Source organism: Puma concolor, unplaced genomic scaffold (assembly GCF_028749965.1).
Source record: "Puma concolor isolate L17-30 unplaced genomic scaffold, mPumCon1.1.hap2 unalloc_scaffold_102, whole genome shotgun sequence".
In the NCBI taxonomy this organism is placed as follows: Eukaryota; Metazoa; Chordata; class Mammalia; order Carnivora; family Felidae; genus Puma; species Puma concolor.
The window spans coordinates 22,845-38,047 of NW_028240128.1; the positions used below are offsets into that span (position 1 = coordinate 22,845).

The 15,203-nt window shown below is 40.5% G+C and overlaps 2 long non-coding RNA genes across 3 annotated transcripts in view; both read right to left on the reverse strand.

Annotated features, from left to right (window-relative positions):
* Positions 1-2,024: 2,024 nt before the first annotated feature.
* LOC147571727 (uncharacterized) lies at positions 2,025-7,336 on the reverse strand. Its single transcript, XR_015247105.1, has 3 exons — positions 7,175-7,336; positions 6,232-6,314; positions 2,025-2,135 (listed from the first exon to the last, which is right to left on the reverse strand). It is a non-coding gene; the product is annotated as an uncharacterized LOC147571727 (long non-coding RNA).
* Positions 7,337-7,404: 68 nt separating this feature from the next.
* LOC147571728 (uncharacterized) overlaps positions 7,405-15,203 on the reverse strand; it is a 62,386-nt gene continuing 54,587 nt past the window's right edge. For both annotated transcript variants that reach the window (XR_015247101.1, XR_015247102.1), the window contains exon 3: positions 7,405-7,866. This is a non-coding gene — a long non-coding RNA (uncharacterized LOC147571728). The remainder of the gene's footprint in view (positions 7,867-15,203) is intronic.

The window sequence follows — 15,203 nt, forward strand, 5'->3', positions numbered from 1 at the left end:
GGTTGGCTAGTATCTTGTTGAGAACTGTTGCAACCATGTTCATCAGGGAAACTGATTTGTAGTTCTCCTTTTAAGTGGGGTCTTTGTCCCGTTTTGGAATCAAGGTAATGCTGGCCTTGTAGAATTCGTTTGAAAGTTTTCCTTCCATTTCTATTTTTTGGAACACCTTCAAAGGAATAGGCGGTAACTCTTCTTTAAATGTTGGGTAGAATTCCTCTGGAAAGCCATCTGGCCCTGGACTCTTTGTTGGGAGATTTTTGATTACAGATTCAATTTCTTTCCTGGTGATGGGTCTGTTCAGGTTTTCTCTTTCTTCCTGTTTCAGTTTTGGTAGTTTATATGTTTCTAGGTATTTTTCATTTCTTGCAGATTGCCCAGTCTGTTGGCATATAATTGCTCATAGTATTCTCCTCTTATTGTTTGTATTTATGTGGTGTTTGTTGTGATATCTCCTCTTTCATTCATGATTTTATTTATTTGGGTCCTTTCCTTTTTCCTTTTGATCAGTCTGGCTAGGGGTGTATCTATTTTGTTAATTCTTTCAAAGGACCCTCTTCTGGATTAGTTGATCGGTTCTACTTCTTTTTTTAAAATCAATATCATTGACTTCTGCCCTAATATTATTATTTCCCTTCTTCAGCTGGTTTTGGGCTTTATTTGCTCTTCTTTCTCCAGCTCCTTTAGGTGTAAGGTTACATTGTGTATTTCAGACCGTTCTTCCTTCTTTAAGAAGGCCTGGATTGCTACATACTTGCTCTTATGACTGCCTTTCTTGCATTCCAGAGGTTTGAGGCTGTCATGTTTTCATTTTTATTGGCTTCCATGTACTTTTATATTTCCTCTTTATTTTCTTGATTAACCCGTTCATTCTATAGTAGGATGTTCTTTTTTATTTTTTAATTTTTTTTTTCAACGTTTATTTATTTTTGGGACAGAGAGAGACAGAGCATGAACGGGGGAGGGGCAGAGAGAGAGGGAGACACAGAATCGGAAACAGGCTCCAGGCTCTGAGCCATCAGCCCAGAGCCTGACGCGGGGCTCGAACTCACGGACCGCCAGATCGTGACCTGGCTGAAGTCGGGCGCTTAACCGACTGCACCACCCAGGCGCCCCATATAGTAGGATGTTCTTTAATCTCCAGGTATCCATGGTCTTTCCAAATTTTTTCGTGTGGTTTCACAGATTTCTTGTTCAGTCCCCTGCAAGTGTTTTCACTTTCTCTCTCTTTCTCTCCAGCTACGTTCAGGGGAGTGCTTTTCTTGCACCATCCCCGTGGGCTGCACTCTCCCCCTTTCCTTTTCTCTGTCCTCTCTCTCCACAAAGAGCTCCCCGCCTCCCCGGCTTTTCTCTCCAGCAGTTCACTTATCCACACCACATACCTGCCATGTTCTGTGGCTCAAGTGATGCAGATTATTGTCTTAATGTTCAAATCTCTTTGCTAGCTGTTCAGAATGATTTGGTGCTGATCTAACTGCATTTCCAGGATGAGACAAGCTCAGGGTCTCCATCTAGAGACCACATTTATAGCGATCAAACTCAATTTTTGGCTTACCTGAGGGTGGATGTGGCATCATCCCATTGTTCTAATAAGTATTTCTCCCACTTGCTGGTGAGCATGAGTGTTCCTTGTCTTTAATATGCTTCCTGATCCTTCATATTTTTATCAGCTATTTATTGGTTGTCTCCCAGAAGGAATACTTAGGTATGAATCAGGAGATGTGACCTTCCACTCAGACTGAGAAGTAACAAGACAGTTCATAAATCTTGTGTAAGGGAGTACTCTGGATGCAGGATTAGAAATTGCTGTCCAGCTTCCCTGCCTCTCCTTTTACACCACCCAAGTTACATTAACACGTCTCACACATCATCTCATCTTCCAAAATAGACATTTTCTTTATTTCAGCATCTTGTTTTTAGTGCCCATTCAGTGAATCAACTCCTTGAAATTTAACCACCCGTCATAGCTCTTATCTGATACCAAGAGATTGGTCTTCAAGGGGCATAGTTGCACCAAACAAGGTCCACAAGTGGGACCATAGCCTCATTGACTACCATGCACTGGGACTTAGATGTGTATGATTGATAGAAAATGTCCTTGACAGTCAGCTGAAGGGTTCCAGGCATAAAGGTGATTCCTGAAAATGGCAAACGAGAAGTCTTCAATCATATCTTTAAAGTAAATACCATTACCTTAACCATCCTGGCAGGCACATGAGATCTCTTTCAGTACTAGCCTTCTAGGCTATCACCTCTCCGTTAGGCCAGCAACCAAATAGCAGCTTTGGTAGAAATCGACTCTGAGCCCTCTGAGCATTGTTGCCATTACCTTTTCCTCTCAAGCGGTCAATAATTTACATGGGTAGGTGTCAGATTAATTCCTATTTGAAAGACAGCCTGATTTTGAAACTGTGTGATGCAAGGGGGTTGTGGAAACTTCCTCTATGTTGGTGCCTCTAGTGTGAAAATAGCCACTGCTGTGGATTGCTGGATTTGCACTGGACACAAACATTCCTTCCTCTTTTCTTCTGGCTGTTCGATAGTGTTTCTTCCATCCATTTATCACATATTTGGGGACTATTATGTGACTGACACATGCAGGGTACATCTGTCTGCCGCAGGCTGCTCTATGATTATGTCAAGCAGAGGCTTCCCTTGGTTTCACAAGCTTGGAGAATTAGAATATTTCTGGGAACAACTGATGATGACAATGTCTGTCTTGTACTAAAGCTTACATACCCTATTACAGGCCTCTTGGTTTTGGAAAAGCATCTGGTGTATCAGTGTGGGCCTTGGCCACACCTCCCACCTTTGTCTTTTGTGTCTCAGATGGAAATATCTTAAGGACAATAAAAAGAGTCCCTGTTCAAAACTGATGGTTGCCAGAGCACAAGAAACAACGAGTGTTGGCAAGGGTGCAGAGAAAAAAGAACCCTCTTGCACTGTTGGTGGAAATGCAAACTGCTGCAGCCATTCTTGAAAACAGTATGGAGAGTCCTCAAATAGTTAAACCAGGAGCACCTGGGTGGCTCATTCAGTTAAGCATTCAACTCTTGATTTCAGCTAAGGTCTTTATCTCATGGTTCATGAGATTGAGCCCTGCCTCAGGTTCCACACTGACAGCATTGACCCTGCTTGGGATTCTCTCTCTCGCCCCTCTCTCTCTGCCCCTGCCCCCAATCACATACACACACTCATTCTCAAATGAACATTCTTAAAAAGTTAACAATAGAACTGCCCTACAATTCAGCAATTGCAGTACTAGGTATTCACCCAAAGAATACAAAAATACCAATTCAAAAGGATACATGCACCCCGATGTTTATAGCAGCATTGCCTCAACAGCCAAAGTATGGGTGGAGCCCAAATGTCCATTGAACAATGAATGGATAATGAAGAATTGGTGTATATGTATATAATGGAATATTACTCAGACTACAGAAAAAATGACATCTTGCCATTTGCAAAGACATGGATGGAAGTAGTTTATGAACTAGTTCATAAGTGAAATAAGTAAAATAAGTCAGTCAGAGAAAGACAAACATATGATTTCACTCACGTGTGGAATATAAGAAATAAAACAGATGAACGTAGGGGAAGGGAAGGAAAAATAAGATAAAAACAGCGAGGGAGGCAAAGCCTGAGAGACTTCTAACTATAGAGAACAAACTGAGTATTGGTGGATGGGAAGTGGTTGGGGGGATGGGCTAAATGGCTGATGGGCATTAAGGAGCCCACTTGTGATGACCGCTGGGTGTTATGTGTAAGTGATGAATCACTAAATTCTACTCCTGCAACCAGTACTACACTACATGTTTACTAAGTTGGATTTAAATAAAATCTTGGAAGGAGAGGTGCCTGGGTGGCTCAATCGGTTGAGCGTCCGACTTTGGCTCAGGTCACAAACTCGCAGTCTGTGAGTTCGAGCCCCGCATCAGGCTCTGTGTTGACAGCTGGGAGCCTGGAGCCTGCTTGGGATTCTGTGTCTCCTTCTCTCTCTGCCGCTCCCCTGCTCATGCGCTCTCTCTCTCTCTCTCTCTCTCTCTCTCTCTCTCTCTCTCAAAGATAAATAAACATTAAACGAATTTTAAATAAAATCCTGGAAGGAAAAAAATCAACGTTGGCAAAGATGTAGAGAAATCAGAACTTTCAAACACTGCTTGTGGAAGTGTGAAATGGTACAGCTACTCTGGAAAACAGTTTGGCAATTTCTTAATAAGTTAAAAATGGAGTTGCCATATGGCACAGCAATTTCATTCCAAGGTATAAACCCAAGAGAATTGAAGACATATATTCCCACAAAAACTTCTACATAAATGTTCATAGGAGCACTATTCACAATTCCTGAAATGTGGAAACAACCCAGTTGTTCATCAACTGGTGACCAGATACATCAAAGGTGGTAAAACCGTACAAGGGGATATTGTCTAGTCATCAAAAGCCATGCAGTACTGTCACATGTGTAGATGAACTTCAAGAACATTGTGCTAAGTGAAAGAAGCAAAAGTCCATGTCTTGTATAATTCCATTTATATGAAACCTCCAGAACAGGCAGAACCAAGAGACATAAGTAGATTAGTGGTCGCCAGGGAATTGGCGAGGGAGGAATTGAGATATGGGCTTTCTTCTCAGAATGATAATAATATTTTAGACTTAGTGGTAATAGTTGTGCAACATCAGGACTATAATAAAAGCCACTGGACTGTCCATTTTCAAATGGTCAGAATGACGGCTTTTAAGTGTTGTCAATTTCACCTTTTTTTTTTTTTACATTTTTTCATTTTTTAGTATGTTTTAAATGTGAAATTTATTGTCAAATTGGTTTCCATACAACACCCAGTGCTCATCCCAACAGGTGCCCTCCTCAATGCCCACCACCCTCTTTCCCCTCCCTCCCACCCCCCATTGACCCTCAGTGTTTTCTCAGTTTTTAAGAGTCTCTTATTGTTTGGCTCCCTCCTTCTCTAACATTTTTTTAAAAAAATAAAAAATTGAAAGCTTCAAAAAATAAAAATAAAAATAACCAAAAAGGAGCATTTCAAACATAAAGAACAAGAAATCATGTCCCTGGTTTCCATAAGATTAAAGTCATACAGCCTTGCAGATACTAAAACATGAGATAAAGTCTGTAACTTTCTGGAATGTCATTGGCCATGATGATTTATGATGCTTTGTGTGAAAAAAACATATGTAATCCTGCACTGACTATTCCTTCCTCAGAGAAGTCTCTTCTTTGTGAAGATTTTGTATCCTTGGTGGCTATCTTAACTTAGGCTTAAATGAAAGTCTTCTCCCTTCTGTCTAAAATTAAAACAAACAAACAAACAAACAACTTTTATTCACTTTGAATCAACATAGTTGTTTTGCAGTGTTGTTCAACTCTCCTATTTCCTGGTTGATCTTTTGTGTAGTTGTTCTATCCATGATTAACAGTGGGATGTTGAAATCTCATTCTGGGAAGTACACTTCTGAATAAAAAAGGGAAGTTTAGAGTAATGACGCTGCTTTCCTTGGTGACCCTTTCCCAAAATATCGTCCTAAACTTTTTTTTTTTTTTAATTTTTTCAACGTTTATTTATTTTTGGGACAGAGAGAGACAGAGCATGAACGGGGGAGGGGCAGAGAGAGAGGGAGACACAGAATCGGAAGCAGGCTCCAGGCTCGAGCCATCAGCCCAGAGCCCGAAGCGGGGCTCGAACTCACGGACCGCGAGATCGTGACCTGGCTGAAGTCGGACGCTTAACCGACTGCGCCACCCAGGCGCCCCCGTCCTAAACTATTTTTAAGCAGAAGCAATACAATGAAAACAAAGGTATAGTCCCCCAGAGTGGCTTCTTTGCAGTGGGAATATGCATGTTGTGCTACCTCCTTGCAGCATCCTTTCCTGATTTTCTAGCTGAAGGGAGTTTCTTTTCCTTCTGAACTCCTTGTCAATTTACCGAGGACCTTCGTGCTTGCATTAAATTGCTCCTTCATCGATCTCATCTCCCCTAGGAGTGTTTCAGCCCCTCTGAGGGTAGAACTTTGTCTCATTCATCCTTAGCTCCAGCTTCTTGCTCAGCGATTTTCATTCCATGGACTTTTGATAACATTTCAGAATACACGTTCAGAAGAAACGTATCATTGCTATTTGCCCACAGAGTGGTTTTAAACATGTATTATTTCACATGTGGTTTAGAGTATGGACTGTGGAGCTGGGGTCAAGATGGCAGCATGGGAGGATTGTGAACTCACCTCCTCCCATGAACACAAGAATTCAACAGCTGCTTATGGAACAATTCCCTCTGAAAAGGATCTGAAAGATAGCTTAACAGTGTCTGTACAATAACGGATAAAAGGATAAAATATATGGAAACAGGAGAGGCAGAGACAGAGTCTCACAAGCAACCCCACTCCAGGTGTGGTGACCCACAGTCAGGAGGATCTCATAATACAGAAGTTGTCCCAGAGGACTGAGGGGTTTGTGAGCTACCTCAGGCACCCCAACTCTTGGGAACTACATGGCAAAGATGAGCCTCCAAGCATAGGGCCTTCAAAAAATAGGACTTACTTCCTGAAGTACTCAAGGGCTTCTGTTGAGCCGTGGTGTGGCTCACTCCTGTCTTGTCTTCTTTGTGCCTCCCACACCTGGCATTCTCAAGGATACCTGCTCTTTGAATGCTCTTCAGGATTTTTTGTTTTTTAACTACAAGCCTATTATTAGGCAAAAGCAATAGGCTGAGCCATGTGTGGGAACTTATAATGGCAAACACTTCATGGGAAATCTCCAGGGAACATGTGCTTTGAGTTTCCTAGGAACCTCCTAATTCCAAAAAATATTTATATTTTGGAGCCTCTCAGAGGCTAAGATTTCCTTGAGGTGATAAATGGCCTACAAGGTAGTTAAGCACTCTCTATGGATAATTTGTGTTTCATTTTCACAATAACACACAAGTCTGACTCTATTACTGTGCCCATTTCACACATAAGGAAACTGAGGCTCAGAGAGGGATGATATTACAAAAGTGGCAGTTCGTGGAACTGAGATGAAACCTTAGGCCTGTTTATAGACCCCCACACAATGGGAAGAATTCAGGCATCAGATGGACATCCTTTTACCACCTCTCCATTCTGTGAATGACTGAGACTGGAATCCCATAGGAGCCTCTGTCCCAGGGGCCCCTCTCCCATGTCTTACCCAATCGCACCCAGGCCAGGCAGCTCCAGTAGGTTTCTGGTGCTGGGCGCAGGAATATCTTCAGTTGGTCCCCATGGCTGAGGGCCCATGTGTCAGAGAGGATGCTAGCCACTTTCTGGGAGAGCTTAATCATTCTTCCAGAGCTCCCTTTGTCCTCTTCTCCTTTGGGGTCATTGATTATCTCATCTAATCTCTGCAACAACGCTAAGAAACAGGTACCATTGACATCTCCATTTGACTGATGACAAAACTAAGGTTTTAGCTAAGCAGTTTCCTCAAGGACATTTGGTTTTAGTGACAAGGCCAGGATTTAAACACAAACCTGTTTGGCTGCCAAGCCTGTGTTTTTAGTCACTTGCTAGAACACCTCTCCTGTGAATTTGTACTTTCTAGGGCCAGGCATGGATGGGGTTTGAATCTCATGATCTTTGGTTATGAAACAGACACCTTACCAGGGGGTCTTTGCCAACATTTCAAAGTTGAAAAACTTTTTTGGTTTTACCTTTTCAAGTTGGGACCTTTGGTTTAGCACATCCTTTATCAAATTAAAGTGTGGAGAATTGTTTTGCCTTGGGTCTTGGAGTCAGAAAATTTGAAGGTCCAAGTAGCAGTTTTTCTCCTTGGTCCTCATCAGGCACACCAGGTCACAGAGAAGATTTGAAACCGGCTCCACATTTGTCTCGGGGAACCACCTAGGCAAGTTGCAGAAAAGGCAGTGTGTCGGTACGTGTCTCAGAGAGATCATCTTTGAGGTCATAGTGCTGCGAACGAATCCATAAGGTCAACAATTTCTTTATGAATACAAACAAGAGTCAGACTGCTGGAGAGAAAGAAATGGAACACAAATATCTACCAACTTCAACAACAGACTCTATTAAGGGACTTGGGATATTGGGAGGATGGGGGAGCTGTTGTCCCTGTCTCCTCTGAGAAGTGCTTACCGTTTGCAATTTCAATGCCAGCTCTGGGGCAGGAGGAACTTTCCCAGACTTGGAACAAACCAAGTACTGGATCACTTTCATTGGCTCCTAGGCCTAAAAGACAATCTCCTTTGCCTGTGGAAGGTGGGGCTTGGGGGCGGTGAGGCAAAATGAAACAATGAATATATCTTGACTTTTAATAGTATGTCAAGAGAAATAGGCCACAGACTATAGTGCCAGGTGTGGTAGACTTTAAGATAACAGACACAGAAGTCGAGTAAGATTTTATCACAAAGTCTTGCCCTGATGAAAGAGATTGCTCATCAGTCACAAGAGCCCTGAGCCCTCAACACTGAACCCACAAAAATGTCAGGGTTTCTTTTAAAAACTGTCACATTGAAAGTCCTCTAGATATTGTCCCATAAGACTGTCTCATAACAAAGTTTGTAGCATTTAGATCTGGAGAGGAGACCTTGTGATACTCAGCAGAAGAGGGAAAGGTAGACCTTAGAGTCTCGAGTTAGCAAAATCTAAGAAGGTTATTTAAAAGGAGGTATTGATAATATACATTTCAAAGCAGTCCCAGTATTTCACAAAATATCGAACGTGTATGCTTTGTTGGAATTTTAACTTCATTTTTCTAACTGTGTGATGTGTAAATTTATCTGTTTCAGGTGGCTGGCGCTCTTCTTCCCAATTCCCATCCACGTTTGCAAACATAGAAAAGAGTAAACAATGACTGCTTTGGGTTATTGATAGATTTATTCAAGTTCTAGAAACTCGGGATTAGTGATTTTCATTTGATGATACTGGCATATCATCAATGTACTCAACATTAGAACAAAAATACTTGTAACAAATCATGAGAGTTCAAATGCTGTTATTAGCTTCCTACTGTCTACAATACGAACAAATTCTTTCGAGCAATGTCTGGTTAGATACAGGTTCGGTTGCTTCAACAAACACACCCAGTAACTTATTCCTTCCTTCCTGAATAGTCTGGGCATATGCAGTCCATAGCTGGCTTAGCAGCTCCACCCTCTCAGGGACTCAGGTTCCTTCTGTGAAGGTGCTCCACCACCTCTAGGGTAGAACTGAGAGGACTCAGCATCATGTCCACATCCAGGAAGTGGGAAGTGAACGTGGGAAAGGGGAGGACATGCCTCTAGCTTCAGAGAATAACCAGAAAGTTTTCCATATCACTTCTGCTCACATTTAATTGGTCTGAACTTAGTCGCCTGGCTGTACGTAGCTTCGTGAGAGGCTGGGAAATGTGGTCTTTCCTTTTGAGTGGTTATGTGTTCGGCCAGAAATAGGGCATTCCATTTCTATGAGAGAACTGAGGGCATGACTATTGAGTGACCACTAACAGTTTCTGTCAGGGTCCACCTCTTTGATTAAACAACTGTCCGCAAATACAGAGCATCATCCCCACGCATAGAACATTGTCATATTCAAGAAATATAACCTCCAGGTCTCATAGAATGACTACATCTGGGTCAAAATTTAGTATCTCTTGTTACTCCCTGGTTCTCTCCATTCAGTAGGGATAGAATTCCTCTCTGACAAACTATAAACTAAAGCATGAGTTATGTCTAGTCTCCAAACCAACCAATATCTATCCCTGGAGTAGGATATTGCTATAAAAACTCCAATACTGGAAAGAGAAGAGTGAATAATGAGGTAACATAGGTCCCTAGCAATGATCCAACTCCCCTGGGCATGAATTATGACAGAACCCTGTCCTGGCGCTCTTTGGGGCCTCAGTTCATTCAGTAGGTCCTGATTCTGCTGTCTGGGAAGCATTCCTTCCTCTGCTGTCATCTTTAGCTTTTGTCTTTCCCTCTGGAACATTCTTTCATGTTCATCATCCTCTGTGGACAAATCTGAGGTGGATGTTTGGAAGAATATACCCTTCTTGAGGACAGGATGGCTTTTGCAGCCCACTTCCTGCTGCGCAGAAAGGGGATCATAAGGATTGTATTAGAGGTCAAACTAGTCTATGCCTTATTGACAATGGCGTTACAAGAAAGGATATGCTCTCTCCTCCCCATTTTCCTAGGCTATGGTTTCTTTTGCAAGAAAATTCCCTCAAACATTTAGGCTTCTGGTCTACTTTTATGTCTGTCAAATTCCATATGTAAATAATCCTACTGAAATATTTTGTTCAGGCATAGTTTTGGGGCCTGAAAATTCTGGTCTTCTGTGTAGCTTGTTCTGGGCTTTACCAAGTCTCCCTACTAAATCAATGAGAGCTATTTTGCACTTAGCCAGTTTACCTTGAGTCAGCCATATTGGGGAGGTGACTGAGAAAGGCTTGGGTGTCCTGTCCTGCTTAGGCTACCTATTGAAAGCCACGTGTAATTCCTTCAGTTTGGGCTGCAGAAGTTTTTGCCTCTCTCAGGCTTTGGCGGCACTAGTCACTCTCGTTGCCGCCAAATTGGATTGTCATCTACAGGCAGAAAGAGCTTCCTTAGAAGAGCTGTATACCCCTGAATCAGTGCTGGCAGACTGGCCGACCCTAGCCTGAGGTCTGTTTGTGGCAGGTTCCTGGTGAAAGTGGCAAAATGCATCCCACAGACACCACATTCCAAATATTACGATTAATTTCTTCTTGAGTTTCAGGTTCTGATGGCATGTGATCCGCCACGAGAATGATCATAGACAACAGCTTAGTGTTTTGTCACAACATAAAAACTGTCACCAGACTTGCCACCAGACTGTAATACCTGTGCCTTCCCACCTACTGCCTGCCCACCAAACCTATGCCACTTATGTTGGGTTCTACACTAGCAGCCACTCCCTTCTCGTATCAAATTCTGTAATAGTTTGGATATAGAGCGGGTTGCTCTAACAGGGGCTATAAATAACCGTGGCTTCAACAAAATATGTATTTCTCTTTCATGTAACAGTCTAGGTATATGTTCAAACCCACAATGGTTACCCTATAGTGTCAGATACCCAGGATTCTGTATGCTTGCTCTGTGGTTCCTTACTGACAAGGTCAAAGATGACTCAGCACAGCAGATCTGCTTGCAGCCAGCAGGCAAGGAAAATGGGGAGGGGAGAGCGTATCCTTTCTTTTAACGCCATTGCCCATAGCACACCTCACTTCCATTTGCATTCTGTTGACCATAACTTAACACTTCCTGGTAATGTAAAGGCCCAGTCTACAAAGCCATGTACCCAACCAAATATCAGGAATTCTCTCAATATGAGAGAAGGTGGGAATGGATGTTAGGTGGCAACAAGCAGTACTGTTGCCAAGTCAATAATCCTGACTCCACTCTTCACTTCCCAGCCTCTCCTCAACATATGGTCATCTGGGTTCTGGCCTTCACCTCCCAGTTGTGTCATTCCCACCAAGGTCATCCTGTCGTAGCTCAATGCAAGTTGTCTCTTGCCCTTCTCGATCCCACTGTAGCAACTGACCCATCAGACCTCTCCCTCTCTCCCAACCCCAATAGCTAATCATCAAGACCTCTCACGTGTATGTCTTGAAACAATTGCCTCATCGTCCCACTACTTCCAGTCTTGCGCAACTAACATAGGCCAGGCCACCATCATCTCATGCGCAGCCTTAAAATTGGCCTGTTTACTTTTCCTGCCACCCACTTCCATTTCACGTCAACCCATTCTCCATCTCCAATCAGAGTGATCTTTTAACAATGAAAGCTCAGCAATCAGTCAGTGAATGATTGAAATTCTTCAATGGCTTCTCAGTACTTTCCGGAAAAAGCACAAAGTTCTTTACTGGTTTGCAAGGTCCTGCAGAAGCAGGCTTTGGTTACTTCTCCAGCTTCATCTCTTAAAAGAAGCCTGTATTCTCTCCTCACCTTTTTGCTCCAGGTATACTGAAGTACCACGTATGTATCTATTTCCCAGGTCCTCTTGTATCTCTGGTGGCTGTTACTATGTTTCAGGCATTATCCAAAGTCATTTTCACACATTGGAATTTTGTTCATTTATCTCTTTATTTTGGTCTTTATTTACTTACTTATTTATTGTTTTTGATGAATAAAAATTTTATGTATTTGAGACTTACAATGTGATACGTTGATATATGCATACACTGACAAGTGATAACCACAATGAAACTAGTTAACATATCCATCACCACCCATAGCTACTTTGTTTTTGTGGTGTGGTTAGAATGCTTCAGATCTGCTCTCTTCGTCAATTTCAAGTATACGATATGGTATTGTTAACTGTAGTCACCGTACTGTACGTTAGGTCGCTAGAACTTGTGCATCTTACAATGGAAAGTTTGTACGTTTTGATCAGTATCTCCCCCTTTTGCCCATCCTCCAGCCTCTGGTAACTACCCTTCAACTCTCTGTCTCTACAAGTTCAACTTTTCTTTAGACGAAGAGTTCACATGTGCATGAGATTATACAATATCTGTCTGTTTGCGTCTGACTAATTTCACTTAGAATCATGTCCTCTGGGTTCACCCACGTTGTCAGAAATGGTAGAACTTCCTTCTTTCTTCTGGCCAGATACTATTCCACTGAATGCACAGGCCATTTTTCTTTCTTTTGATGGGCACTTCAAGTTGTTTCCATATCTTGGCTACTGAATAATATTGCAATGAACATGGGAGTACAGATGTCTCATTGAGATAGTGATCTACACCCAGAAGTGGGATTGCTGGATCATATGGTATTTCTATTTTTAACTTTTTGAGAACCCCCAAACTGTTTTCCACAATGGCTGTACCAATTTACATTCCTGGAAATAGTGCTTAAGGGTTCACCCTTCCTCCACATCCTTGCCCACAGTTGTTATCTTTTGACTTTTGGAGAATAGCCATCCTAACAAACAGGTGTGAGGTAATAGCTCATTGTGGTTTGGGTTTGCATTTGCCTGACAATTAGCGATGTTGAGCATCTTTTCTCATACCGGTTAGCCTTCTGTATGTCTTCTTTGGAAAAAGTCTATTTGGGTCCTTGCCCACTTTTTCACCCTGTTATATGGTTTCTTTGCTGTTGACTTTGGGAAAATTGTAAGAGGAAACTTTATTTAAAGTGGAAGTGTTGAATTACTCTATTGTATACCTGAAACGAATGCAACACTGTATGCTAATGAACTGGAAAGAAAATAAAACCTTAAAGAAAATGGAGTCAGGGGGCCAGAAGGGGGAAGCTCACAGGCTCTACCACGTGTCATTTCCTGCAGACCCACTGGAAGGAGACATATCTTGTAAGCTGACACTACTTCAGCTACTGCTATACTACCTCAGCAAGAGGAAGAAAGGTCTTTCTTCTTCCCTCATGATGGCCCAGCTGATGACGGTCACAACTTAAGCAATGAAAAGCCACCATACTTGGAACTCCCAGTGTACTCCAATGGACTTTCACTAGATCATAGCCCTCCCAATTTCTTCCTTTCCTCTACAAAAGTGTTCCTCTCCTTTGTTCTCCAGACTTGCTATAGCTTCCTTCTCCCAAGGGGCAATTCTCTGCTATTCCTAAATAAGCCATTTTCTTTTCCTGGTAACATAACTGGTAGTTTTATTTTTAAGGTTAACTATTCATGTGAACTCCTTATTTGTTTTGTATATTAACTCTTTCTTGGAGATGGTCTGCAAATGTATTCTCCGATTCTGTAGGTTGCTTTTCCATTTTGTTGATGGTTTCCTTCCCTTTCCTTCCCTGTGCTTTTTAGTTTGATGTGGGCCCAATTTTAATTATAATTAATTATAATTATATATATATATTTATATTTATATAAATATATATAATATATAAAAAATAAATATATTTTTATATTTATATATATTTATATAAATATATAATATATATATATTTATTTATATAAATATATAATATATATATTTATTTATATTTTTTGTGCATTATGTGCATTATATTTTGTGCATTTTGTGTATATTTTGTGCATTATAAAATATAAACATATATTTATATATATAAATAAAAATATATATTTTATATATATATTTATTTATATATATTTTTAATAATAATAATATTAATATGTATATATTATTATATATATTTATATTTATATAATATATATTATATATTTTATTATATTATATATTATTATATATAATATATATATTATTATATTATATTTATATTATACATTATATAATTATATATATATATATACACATGTATATATACATTACATATATTTATATTTACATATTATTATATATAATATATTTATATTATATATAAAATATATATTTATTTATAGAGATAAATAAAAAATATATATAATTAAAAAAATATATAAAATATATAAAATAAAATACATAAAATATATATATATAAAATATATATATATTATAAATATATAAAAAATATATATAATTATATAATTATATATATATAAATATATATAAATATATATATTAGATATATATAAATAAAAAATATATATATATATATTATATAATTATAATTAAAAATAAAAATTTATTTTTCCTTTACTGCGTATGCTTTTGGTGCCAATCCCAAAATCTCATTGCCTAGAGCATAGTGAAAGAGCTTTCCTCTTTGATTTTTCCTAGAAGTATGATGGTTTCAGGTGTTACATTTAAGTCTTTAAGCCATTTTAAGTAGATTTTTGTGTATCATGTAAGGGAAGGGTTCACTTTCATTCTTTTGCATGTAGATATACAGTTTTCCCAACAGAATCTAATGAAGAGATAGATTGTCTCATATTCACCCATTGCTGGGGGTCGCCTTTGGGGAGTCCCCTTTGATTTCTTTTTTTCAACGTTTATTTTATTTTTGGGACAGAGAGAGACAGAGCATGAACGGGGGAGGGGCAGAGAGAGAGGGAGACACAGAATCGGAAACAGGCTCCAGGCTCCGAGCCATCAGCCCAGAGCCTGACGCGGGGCTCGAACTCACGGACCGCGAGATCGTGACCTGGCTGAAGTCGGACGCTTAACCGACTGCGCCACCCAGGCGCCCCTGGGGAGTCCCCTTTGTGGCAGCTCATTTCTGAGGTTCACAGACACCCATACTCACTAAGAAATAAACAGACACCACAAGCACAGGATCACACCCAGCCTCACCTGGGAACACAGGTATGGGGCTTATGGACAGATTCACACACAGACCCACACTGCA